Consider the following 11,708-nt stretch of genomic DNA (forward strand, 5'->3'; position numbering starts at 1 on the left):
AAATACGATCTTTTATTGCCAAAACCCCAGATGTCATCTGGACCTCTCTTAAATTCTACCAGAGACACATCAGAGGGGATGGCTAGCATCAGGGTTTCTCCAGGATGGTTCAGAGCACCTTCCTTAGCAGCTCTATCTACCAAGGCATTCCCATCAGCCTGCAAAGGCCTATCAGTCGTGTGGGCCTTAACTTTTAGAAATGGCTATCTCACGCGGCAGGTTGAAAGCAATGAATAACCTGTTGATTAACTGCGCATGTTTCACAGGCTTCCCCAAACTAGTCACAAACCCTATTGCTTTCCAGATAGGACTGAAATCATGAGCTATCCCAAAAGCATACCTGGAATCTGTGTAGATATTGATCCTTTGACCCTCTTGGATCTCACAAGTTCTTGCCAGTGTCCACGGCTTCCTGTGCAGACATGTTGGAACTCGATGAACCCTTTTCCACAATTTCACTGACTGTAGTCACTGCATAACCTGTGTGTGGCTTACCCTCTGGGGTGTAATACCTGGAACCATCAACAAAAAGGTTCTTAACATCTGGGATGAGGGCCTCCTTCACCTTCAAGTTCCATCAAAGAAAAGCAATCATGGTGATAATCAACATTTTCTTCTAAACTGAAAAGTTGGTTAGAGGTAGAGAGGTTAGCATTGTTAGTCTGGGAAGTTTGAGTGTTGTCACTTTTCACACCATTATCTCCCCCCTTCTCTTCCTCAACAGGAAGAAGAGATGCTGGGTTCAAAATTGTGCAATCGTCTTAAAGTCAGGTTAGTAGGAGTTAGAAGAGCCACTTCGTACTTGGTCAATCTGGCAGCAGAGAGGTGTTTTGTCTGAACTTGATTTAGGATCTTCTGCACTGAATGGGGAGTATAGAGGGTCAGTGGGGAGTCCAAGACTATGTCACCTACCTTCTGTAATAATACATCGCAGGCGGCTACGGCTCATATACAACCTGGTGAGCCTCGAATGATTGGATCTAGGGCAGTCGATAGATACAAGATGGGTTGGTACCTGGACCCATGTAGTCGGGTCAGTACTCCAGTGGTGTGGCCTTTGCTTTCATAGCAGAAAAGGTAAAAGGGGAGGTCATAGTTGGACAGACCTAAAGCAGGTTCTTTGGAGAGTTCTTGGATCAAGTCCTGTAGGGTTGACCAGTTATCAGTCAGCTGAAATGGTGTTTCTGATGGGGTTTCGTAAAGGGGTCCTACTGTGGATGAGATGTTAGGGACCCAGTCTCTACAGTAGTTGATGAGACTGAGAATGGCTCTCGTTTGTCGTGTGTTTTGGGGCTTCGGGAAGCCTTTCAGTGGATTCTCTGTGTTGTCAGGTGTCGAGTACCCTGAGATATACAATGTCCTCAAAAGGTGACTTTCTCCCTGCAAAACTGTAATTTATCCTTGCTAGCCTTATTCCCTGTGGACGCCAGATGATTAAGCAATGAGACAGTATGCTGATAACAAACATCCCTTGCGGGGCAACAAAGCAACAGGTCATCAACATACTGTAACACCACCACCTCTGGATTTGTTGGGGTCCACTGATCCAACACTATTTTTAGTTTGCAACTGTACTCCGAGGGACTAGTCACAGACCCTGAACGAGACGTGTCCAATGAATGACACGTGTCCAATGAAAAAGCAAAAAGGTACTGGCACTGGGGGTCCAGTGGTACCAAAAAAAATGCATCAGTCAGATCAATGACACTGAAGAAAATTGTGTTAGGTGGTATAGAGGCCAACAAGGTGTGTGGGTTGGATACCAAAGGGGCATCGCTGATAATGATTTTATTGATAGTCCTTAAATCATGTACTAAATGGAACGTTGCTTCCTGACCTCTGACACACTTCATAGCTACTGGGAACAAAGGAGTGTTACAGGGGGATTTGGTTGGCGTAAGAACTTTTATCAGCAGGTACCGGTCTATTTGGATTTTAAGGCTATCCATCTGAGCCACACTCAAAGGGTATTGTGGTAATTGGTGCAAAACGCTCCCTGGTCTGATGTTTACTGTGGTTGATGGGCCCGGCAAAAGACCCACATCATACTTGTCATTCGCCCAAAGTTTGGGATCCACTTCTGCTAGCACATCCAACCCCAGAAAACAACCAGGTTCCATCATGTATGGTAGAGCCACTATTGCACATAGGCGCTCATCCAACAATGTACTGCTAACCACAACACCTGTTGGAGTGTACTCAATGACCGCTTGTATTTCCGACAAAATATCAGCTCCCAATAGATTGATGGGAACATCATCTGACACCAGTACAGACTTAACCACTTCAGCCCCAGAGGATTTGGCTGTTCAATGACCAGAGCACTTTTTACAATTTGGCACTGCACTGCTTTAACTGGTAAGTGCGTGGTCATGCAATGCTGTACCCAAATAAAATTTGTGTCCTTTTTGTCCCACAAATAGAGCTTTCTTTTGATGGTATTTTATTGTCTCTGCGATTTTTATTTTATGTGATATAAACGGAAAAAGACCGAAAATTTTGAAAAAAATGAAAATTTCTACTATTTGTTATAAAAAAATTAAATAAACTAAATTTTAGTCATACATTTAGGCCAAAATGTATTCCGCCTTCAGGATTTCTAAGGGTGTAAAATGGTGATTTCCCTTCCTCACTACCTATCACAGTTTCGAAGGCCATGAAATGACAAGATAGCAGAAACCCCCCCCAAATGACCCCATTTTGGAAAGAAGACACTTCAAGCTATTTGCTGAGAGGCATGTTGAGTCCATGGATTATTTTATATTTTGCCACAAGTTGCGGGAAAATTACTATTTTATTTTTTTATTTTTTTTACACAAAGTTGTCACTAAATGATATATTGTTCAAACATGGCATGGTTATATGTGGAATTACACCCCGAAATACATTTTGCTGCTTCTCCTGAGTATGGGGATACCACATGTGTGGGACTTTTTGGCAGTCTATCCGCGTACAGGACCCCGAAAACCAATCACCTCCTTCAGGCTTTCTAAGGGCGTACATTTTTGATTTCACTCCTCACTACCTATCACAGTTTCGGAGGCCATGAAATGCCCAGATAGCACAAACCCCTCCAAATGACCCCATTTTGGAAAGTAGACACCCCAAGCTATTTGTCGAGAGGCATGTTGAGTATTTTGCAGATTTCTCTTTTTGTCACAAATGTTGAAAATTTAAAAAAAAAATTTTCTTTTCTTACTTCATTTTCAAAAATAAATGAGATCTGCATAATACTCACCATGCCTCTTAGCAAATACTTTAGGGTGTCTACTTTGGAGGGGTTTGTGCTATCTTGGCATTTCATGACCTCCAAAACTGTGATAGGCATTGAGGACTGAAATCAAAAATGTACGCCCTAATGCCGTGTACACACAGTCGGACTTTCTGGCAGATGGGAGCTTTTCATCAAACATTCCAACCGTGTGTATGCCTCATCGGACTTTTTCTGTTGGCGTTTCCGATGGACTTAGATATAGAACTCGTTCTAAATCTTTCCGTCGGAAATGCCGACAGAGCTTAGCACGTTGGCAAGTCTGACCGTGTGTACGCGGCATTAGAAAGCCCGAAGACAGTGATTAGTTTTCGGTGTCCTGTACGTGGTTATGCCCCGTACACACGGTCGGACATTGATCGGACATTCCGACAACAAAATCCTAGGATTTTTTCAGACGGATGTTGGCTCAAACTTGTCTTGCATACACACGGTCACACAAAGTTGTCGGAAAATCCGATCGTTCTGAACGCGGTGACGTAAAACACGTACGTCGGGACTATGAACGGGGCAGTAGCCAATAGCTTTCATCTCTTTATTTATTCTGAGCATGCGTGGCACTTTGTGCGTCGGATTTGTGTACACACGATCGGAAATTCCGACAACGGGTTTTGTTGTCGGAAAATTTTATAGCCCACTCTCAAACTTTGTGTGTCGGAAAATCTGATGGAAAATGTGTGATGGAGCCTACACACGGTCGGAATTTCCCACAACAAGGTCCTATCACACATTTTCGTGTGTACGTGGCATTAGACTGCCAAAAAGTCCCACACATGTGGTATCCCCATACTTAGGAGAAGCAGCAGAATGTATTTTGAGGTGTAATTACACATATAACCATGCCACATTTGAACAATATATCATTTAGTGACAACGTTGTGTAAAAAATTGGGTCATTTGTGGGGGGGGGTTGTGCTAACTGGACATTTCAGGGCCTCCGTAACTGTGATAGGTAGTGAGGAGTAAAATCCCAATTTTATGCCTTTAGAAAGCCTGAAGGTGGTGCTTTGTTTTTGGGGTCCTGTACGCGGCTAGGTTCCCAAAAAGACGCGGCCTGCTCAGGGGACAGCGTGGGCTTCATTTGCAGGTAAATGTCATATAATGGGCTAGTATGCGATGCATACTAGCCCATTATGCTTTTCATTTACAGGCCTTGCGGGGAGCAAAAGAGGAAGTGAAACCCATTGGGGTTTACTTGCTCTTTAATGTTAACTGTCACATTACTGTAGCTCCCAGCCTGAGGTTCAGGCAATAGCGAGTGCAGTTCCACTTGTCTCCCCACACGGGTGCCCAAGTTACACCCACACATATAGCAGAGACCTCAAAGGACACTCCTGACTCACACCTGAGCCAACCTCCATCTTGAGAATGGATTTGAAGGTTTTGTTGAATCTTTTGACCAGCCCATCTGTCTGTGGGTGATAGACAGACGTAAGCAATTGTTTGATCTCAGCTTGCATAGGTCTGCCCTGCCTTGGTCCATCAGAATTTCCTTAGGGAATCCAGTTCCTGAGTACATATTAAATAATTCTTGGAGAATCACTTTGGAGGAGGTCTTCCTCAGAGAGACCCCCTCTGGATACCTCAGTAGAGAGGCTCAACCATGGGATATTATTGCTAGTGTAAACAAGCCCTTAGAATCTAAAGCTAAAACTAGCCCCTCTTCCCAGTGGAAATCTTCCCTACCCAGCCCTACAGTACAGATCTTCCCTAACATACCCAAATCCTCCTCCTAGCCTGCCCCCTCGGACCACCCCATCACAAACTCCTCAGTACAGACTCTTCTCCAACACAGATCATTCAGCAAAGACTCATGCCCCAGCATAGACCCCTCCCCTCAGCACAGACTCACCCCCCAGCACAGACTCACCCCTCCCCTCAGCACAGACTCACCCCCCAGCACAGTGTCACGTACCTGAGGGATGAGCCTGATGTGTAGTGGAAAGGCTTCCTCGTACAACCCTGGTTCATGGGCAATCGATGTTGCAACAGTGGCAGCAAGAGCCTGGCGGTATATGGATGCCTGGATCGTCTTCCGTGCAGAAGATGTGTCACCAGGATAAACCAGCAGGTTTAAACGGCAGGTGTTGTTAGTTCAGCTGATGCAGCGGGAAACAGAAACAGGAAGCGGGCTGGTAGGTGCAGAGCTGAGGAGACACTTAATGCGTAGTCAGACAAGCCGGGTTTGGTAACAGATGATCAGGTGCAGATTTAAACAACAGGCAGAAAATGGTTAGGATACAGGCAAAGTTCGGCAACAGGATATCAGGCAGGTAAGAGGTATAAAGAGTCAATAAGGCAAGCCGGTACAGGATAACGAATAGTATGGATCAAAACAAGCCGGGTCAAACACAGGAATCAGATCAGGAACTTAGGAACAGGTTTCACAGGGTACAAGTTGCAGATCAGACAGCAAACACACAGTGCTGCTGCAGCACTTAAATAGGGCAGTCTGGCACCAATCACTGCAATTACTCTGTACTATTGTTAACCCCTAGGTAACCACTGTGCCAGGTAACTTCATTACACACAGACTGACCCCTCCCATAAGCACAGACTCACCCCACAGCACAAACCCCTCAATAAAGACTTTCCTTCTCCCCAGCAAAGAACCCCCTAGAACAGACCCCCCAGCACCAACCCCTCAGTACAAACTCCCCCCAGCACAAACCACATAGTACAGCCCTCCCAGCACAAACCCCTCAGTACAGACTCCCCCCAGTACAAACAAACCTCCCTAGCCCAGATCCTTCAGTACAGATGGACCCCCGCAGTACAAACCCCTCAGTACAGACCCCCATAACAAACCCCTCAATACAGACACCCCAGCACAGACTAACTCCCAAACACAGATCACTCAGTATAGATAGACATCCCATCACAAACCCCTCAGTACAGACAGACCCCCAGCACAGACTGACTCCCCAGCACAGACCTATCAGCACAGGCTGACCCCCTCCCAGCAGAGGCCCTTTAGCACAGATCGACTCTCAGCACAAACCCTTTGGTTCAAATGGGATCCCCAGCACAGATCAACCCTCCTTCAACACAGACTGACCCCCCCCAACACAGATGGGCCCCCACCCCTAGTACAAACCCCCTAGTACAGAAAAAGCCCCCAAGCACAGACGGACCCTCCTAACATTCCTACACCCATTCCCCCCCCAGTAAGAGCCCTCAGTGCAGACACCCCCTTCAACTAGTACAAAACCCCTCAAGACAGACATCCCCCCTCGGGGACAGACTCCTCAGTACAGAAATCCCTGCCCCCTTCTCCAGTATAGGTACCCTCCATCTCCCCCTCCTACAGAACCCCAAACCTCCCTCTCTAAACTCACCCTTTCTCAATCATATACAGTAGGAGCTCAAAGTACAGTGAAGTCATGAGAAGGGAAGGTGAATAATGGGTGGAGCAGGGTAGGAGATTTTCTCTCACTCTGATCTCCTTTTATCACAGGTGCAGACTCACAGGAGGTGCTACTCCCACCTGACTTTTTCCTTTTATATTGCATATTGCACGGCACTGTAGTGCAGCATGGTGCAACACAAAACAATTATTGACAGGTGGCCTCAGCACTCTCTGAGGCCTGGTTCACAGATAAGCATTTTTAGTTTTCAGTTATGCAGAAACACACTACAGTCCGTTAAACATGGTTTCCTATGGGTTACGTGGTTATTGTGCTGAGCTCAACCAGGGAACAATAACTTCAAACTAGCCCTAGGGCAAGTGTACAGGATATGTATAATATCCCCAAGAACGGGAGAGCTTCCAGATTCGAATCCCTTGGGTCTTGTATGGGTTTTAAGGGGAAACCTCATGCAAAAATCAAGAAAAAAAGCACCCCCAAAACAAATTCACCGCAGACCCTTATCTGAGCATGCAGCCTGGCAGACCAGAAAAGGGGGGAATGAGCATGTTGTCCCCCTCCTCCATTTTGCCCCCTGAACCATACCAGGCAAAATGCTCTAAACATTGGGGGTTCCATCCTAGCAAAGCACCCTGTCTCCATGTGGATAATGACAAGGGCCTCTTCACCATGAACCTGACCTGCTGGTTGTGGGGTCTCAGGCAGGGGGATTATTGGAATCTGGAAGCCCCTTTTAACAATACGGCGGTACCCAGATATAGACATAGTACCCCTACTCATCAAAGGAAAAAAAAAAAGTAAAAACATTGTTTCTGGCAAGTCCTTTTTTCATGTGCTCCCCAATTAACATCTATACCAGACCCTTATCTAGAAATAGATGGAAAGCAGCTGAAGCAGTGAATTGTCTGCAATTTTAATGGCAATTTTTTTGTTTGTAAATGTCAGTTTTGGTGTAGTAGGTTGTATACATTGAAGAAATGCAGGTTAAGGGTATCCCCTATGTATGGTATTTCAATACATTTTTTATTTTTAATGTTTCACTTTAAACATTTTAAAAATTGCTGCTTCCAGCCCAACTCATTGCCCAGACCCCATGCAATTTGTTTGATGATCTCCTGTCTATTAGCCTAGAAAATGGAGAGAACTAATATTTAACATTCTGCTCCTATTGACTTCAACGGGGTTCATATTCAGCACCCGAATGTCTGATATGTGTGCCAAACCCACCTCAAACTGTAGAAGCACCATGTTTTATAGACAACAAAAGACCATTGTGCCCTGCCACAAAATAAAGCTAAACAAAATAAACACAAAAAATAGACCAGCTGCAAACACTAATCATGTGTTCCCTCATAAAAAACTAAATAAAGTTACTAAATAGTGCCACGCTACTCACAAATACCCATCTTGCCAAAGTGACCTACAGATCTTGTATTAATAAAAAAAAAACTACAAATGAAACCTTTGCGATTATAATTCAATAAATCATATACACAAGTGATCAATACAAAATTTGCAATACTACCACAATAATTTTTATATACAGTTGGTATAGGAAAAAAAATCCCCCGGGGACCCCTACTACCTCATTTCTTTCTTCCCTATCTATTTTTTCTCCTACCTAAGATTACTTTTTCTTTTATCTTCTTTCTCTCTTCTACTTTTTCCCCCTATTCTCTCTCTCCTCTTTCATTTTACTCTTCATATATAGTAGTTCTGGTAGCAGAACTTTTATTTCCTTGGTTATTATTATACCAATTGTACATAGTTCCAATATGTAGTATAAGATTTTAGATTCTATAATAATTTTTTTTTATTTTTTTTTTATTCAACCACTTAAGGACCGAGCCTCTTTCTGAGATTTGGTATTTGCAAGTTAAAAACAGTTTTGTTTGCTAGAAAATTACTTAGAATCCCCAAACATTATATATAGATTTTTTTCTAACACCCTAGAGGATAAAATGGCGGTCGTTGCAATACTTTCTGTCACACCGTATTTGGGCAGCGGTCTTACAAGCGCACTTTTTTTTTTAAATCACACATTTTTTAATTAAAAAATAAGACAACAGTAAAGTTAGCCCAATTTTTTTTTAATATTGTGAAATATAATGTCACGCTGACTAAATTGATACCCAACATGTCACGCTTCAAAATTGCGCCCACTCGTGGAATGGCGACAAACTTTTACCCTTAAAAATCTCCATTGGCAACTTTTTAAAAAGTCTACAGGTTGCATGTTTTGAGTTACAGAGGAGGTCTCGGGCAAGAATTATTGCTCTCGTTCTACCGATCATGACGATACCTCACATGTGTGGTTTGAACACCGTTTTCATATGAGGGTGCTACTCATGGATGCATTCGCTCCTGCACCCGAGCTCGGCGTGACGGGGCGCATTTAAAAAAAAAAATGTTCTTATTTATTTTACCTTTTATTTTTTATTTTTACACTAAATTGTGCCACATTTATTCCTATCACAAGGAATGTAAACATCCCGTGTAATAGAAAAAAAGCATGACAGGACCTCTTAAATATGAGATCTGGGGTCAAAAAGACTTCATATCTCATATTTACACTAAAATGCACTAAAATGTCATTTGAAAAAAAAAAAAAAGTCCCTTTAAGAGCTATGGGTGGAAGTGACATTTTGACTTCGCTTCCGCCCTGCAATTATATGGAGAGGGGTGGGGGCCATCTTCCCCTCACTTGTAACCATACCAAGCCAGCAAGAGGATGCGATCGACTTCGCCGCTACAGACGGCTCTGGCAAGCGGCGGAGGGCACGGAGCGCGGCGGGAGGGGGGACCCTCTCCCACCGCCGATAAAAGTGATCTCGCAGCGAATCTGCAGCAGAGACCACTTTTATCTGAAAGCGGACCACCTGCTGAAGAAGAGGATACTGGGTGTTATGGTAGCTAGCTGCTACCATAATAACGATATTCCTCTTCAAAGTAGCGACGTAAAACGACAGCAGGCAGTCCGTAAGTGGTTAAAAACTATACTCTTGATAATAATTAAGACCTTTTTTTTTTAATCTGAGGTCATCTTATATTAACCCGGTCTAAGTTTGTTTTATCCTTTCTTATACAATGTATGACGTAATCTTTTGAATAGTTAGATCCATGCTAAAATAGTTTTAGTTAAACTACTTTTAGTTTATGTTGGAACTACAACTCAATATTATTACCATATATGTGATCTTTTCTTTTGCTGCCACCATATGTACTTATGTATGCTAATTGTTAAAATTCAATAAACAAATTTGACAAGAAAAAAGAATCACCCTACTTTAAAATAATCACATTTTATGAAGACAGACGCAGTTTTTGTTTCATCCAGCTGTATTTACTCAGGTGTCCCATTTGTCCACCGCAATGTCGCAGTTCCGCTAACAATTGCTGATCGCCGCCATTACAAGTAAAAGAAAAAATAAATAAAAATACAATAAAAATATCCCACAGTTTGTAGACGCTATAACGTTTGCGCAAACTAATCAATATAAACTGATTTGGATTTTTTTTTTTTTTACCAAAAATATGTAGCAGAATACACTTGATTAAAAAAAAAAAAATTTATTGGATGTTTTATAGCAGAAAGTAAAAAATATATATTTTTTTTTTTTTCAAAATTTTCGCTCTTTTTTTGTTTCTAGCACAAAAAAAGTAAAACCTCAGACGTGATCAAATACCACCAAAAGAAAGCTCTATTTGTGGGGGAAAAGTCATACATTTTATTTGGGTGCAATGTCACACGACCGTGCAATTGTCAGTTAACGTAACGCAGTGCCTTATCGCAAAAAATGGCCTGGTCATTAAGGGGGTATAACCTTCTGTGGCTGAAGTGGTTTAATAAAGTCCCAAATATTTGTGAACTAGTTCCATGCTGCCAGACATTCTGTGCTGCGGATGTCAATCATTTTCATGCTCACTCCATATACATGCGTGCTTTTGCCAGTGATCAACGCAAAAAACACTTCTCAACCACCACACAAAATGCTCGCTCACCTCACCGGTAGACCTATATATATTTAAAGGTTGAGACAAGAGACAGGTCCCTGAAAGGTATCCTGCTTACCATAACTGAAAATGTTAATCAAAAAGAGAAAACTTTCTATAGTGTAGAAAATTTTTATGTAATCCTCAATTCCGTAAAACCACACTCATATATAAAACAGAGTCACAGACTCTCACCTACTGTAGCTTTACAATATACTCAACTTCTGGCTTTGGCTCTTGACCAGAAGTAAAGCCACCCAGTTCTTCCCGACACGTTGCATCACTTACCCACTTGACTTCTTCAGGGTAAGCCATACCATGTAGGCATTTTAATAAAAATGATTGTATTATATTACATTTACATCACTCCTGACCACAGAGAAATCCCAAACTGCACCAAAATACCAGAGTATTACAAATATATATTAAACTGACATTGCTCTTTGTATTCCAAGAGTCCAAGAGAATTTGCTAAAATCAAAAAAATATTGAACAAGACAGCAGAGGTTAAAACAATTTAATGGCACCCATCTACATTTAAAATGTAAAGATTCTTTAATCATGAGATTGGATTATGATAAATAAAATAATTCAATTTAATTTCAAGTAGGCCAAGTAGTCCCCACAGACATTACAAACACAGTCTGTTATTTATTTTGTTCTCGGCACGCTAATTAGAACTAAAGTACTCACCTGACAATTTTTGCAGCTCTTGGGGTGAGGATAATAATATTCACACAAATCCCCAAGGAAATACCAAATGACATAAAAAAGAGCCTGGAAATGTCTTGCTGTGAGAGGTAGACCTTCAAAAATCAGCACGAGGTGTGGACCTCTGAGACCCCATCATACCTCAATGCTGTTCCTCTACTTTCATAACAGGTACACATGACCATTAGATCCTTCAGCTGAGGAAGAGTGCTAACAACCTAGCCTAAAAACTGTCATGATATGGAGCACATTTTGATAAATTCTTTGTTTTTTCTTTTCTATATATTGCCTATGGGAAGGCTTGATTGTTCTGCACTATGATTAATTGCACACTTCATCTTACTTATTGGATACATATATTGGGA

Source organism: Aquarana catesbeiana, linkage group LG03 (assembly GCF_042186555.1).
Source record: "Aquarana catesbeiana isolate 2022-GZ linkage group LG03, ASM4218655v1, whole genome shotgun sequence".
In the NCBI taxonomy this organism is placed as follows: Eukaryota; Metazoa; Chordata; class Amphibia; order Anura; family Ranidae; genus Aquarana; species Aquarana catesbeiana.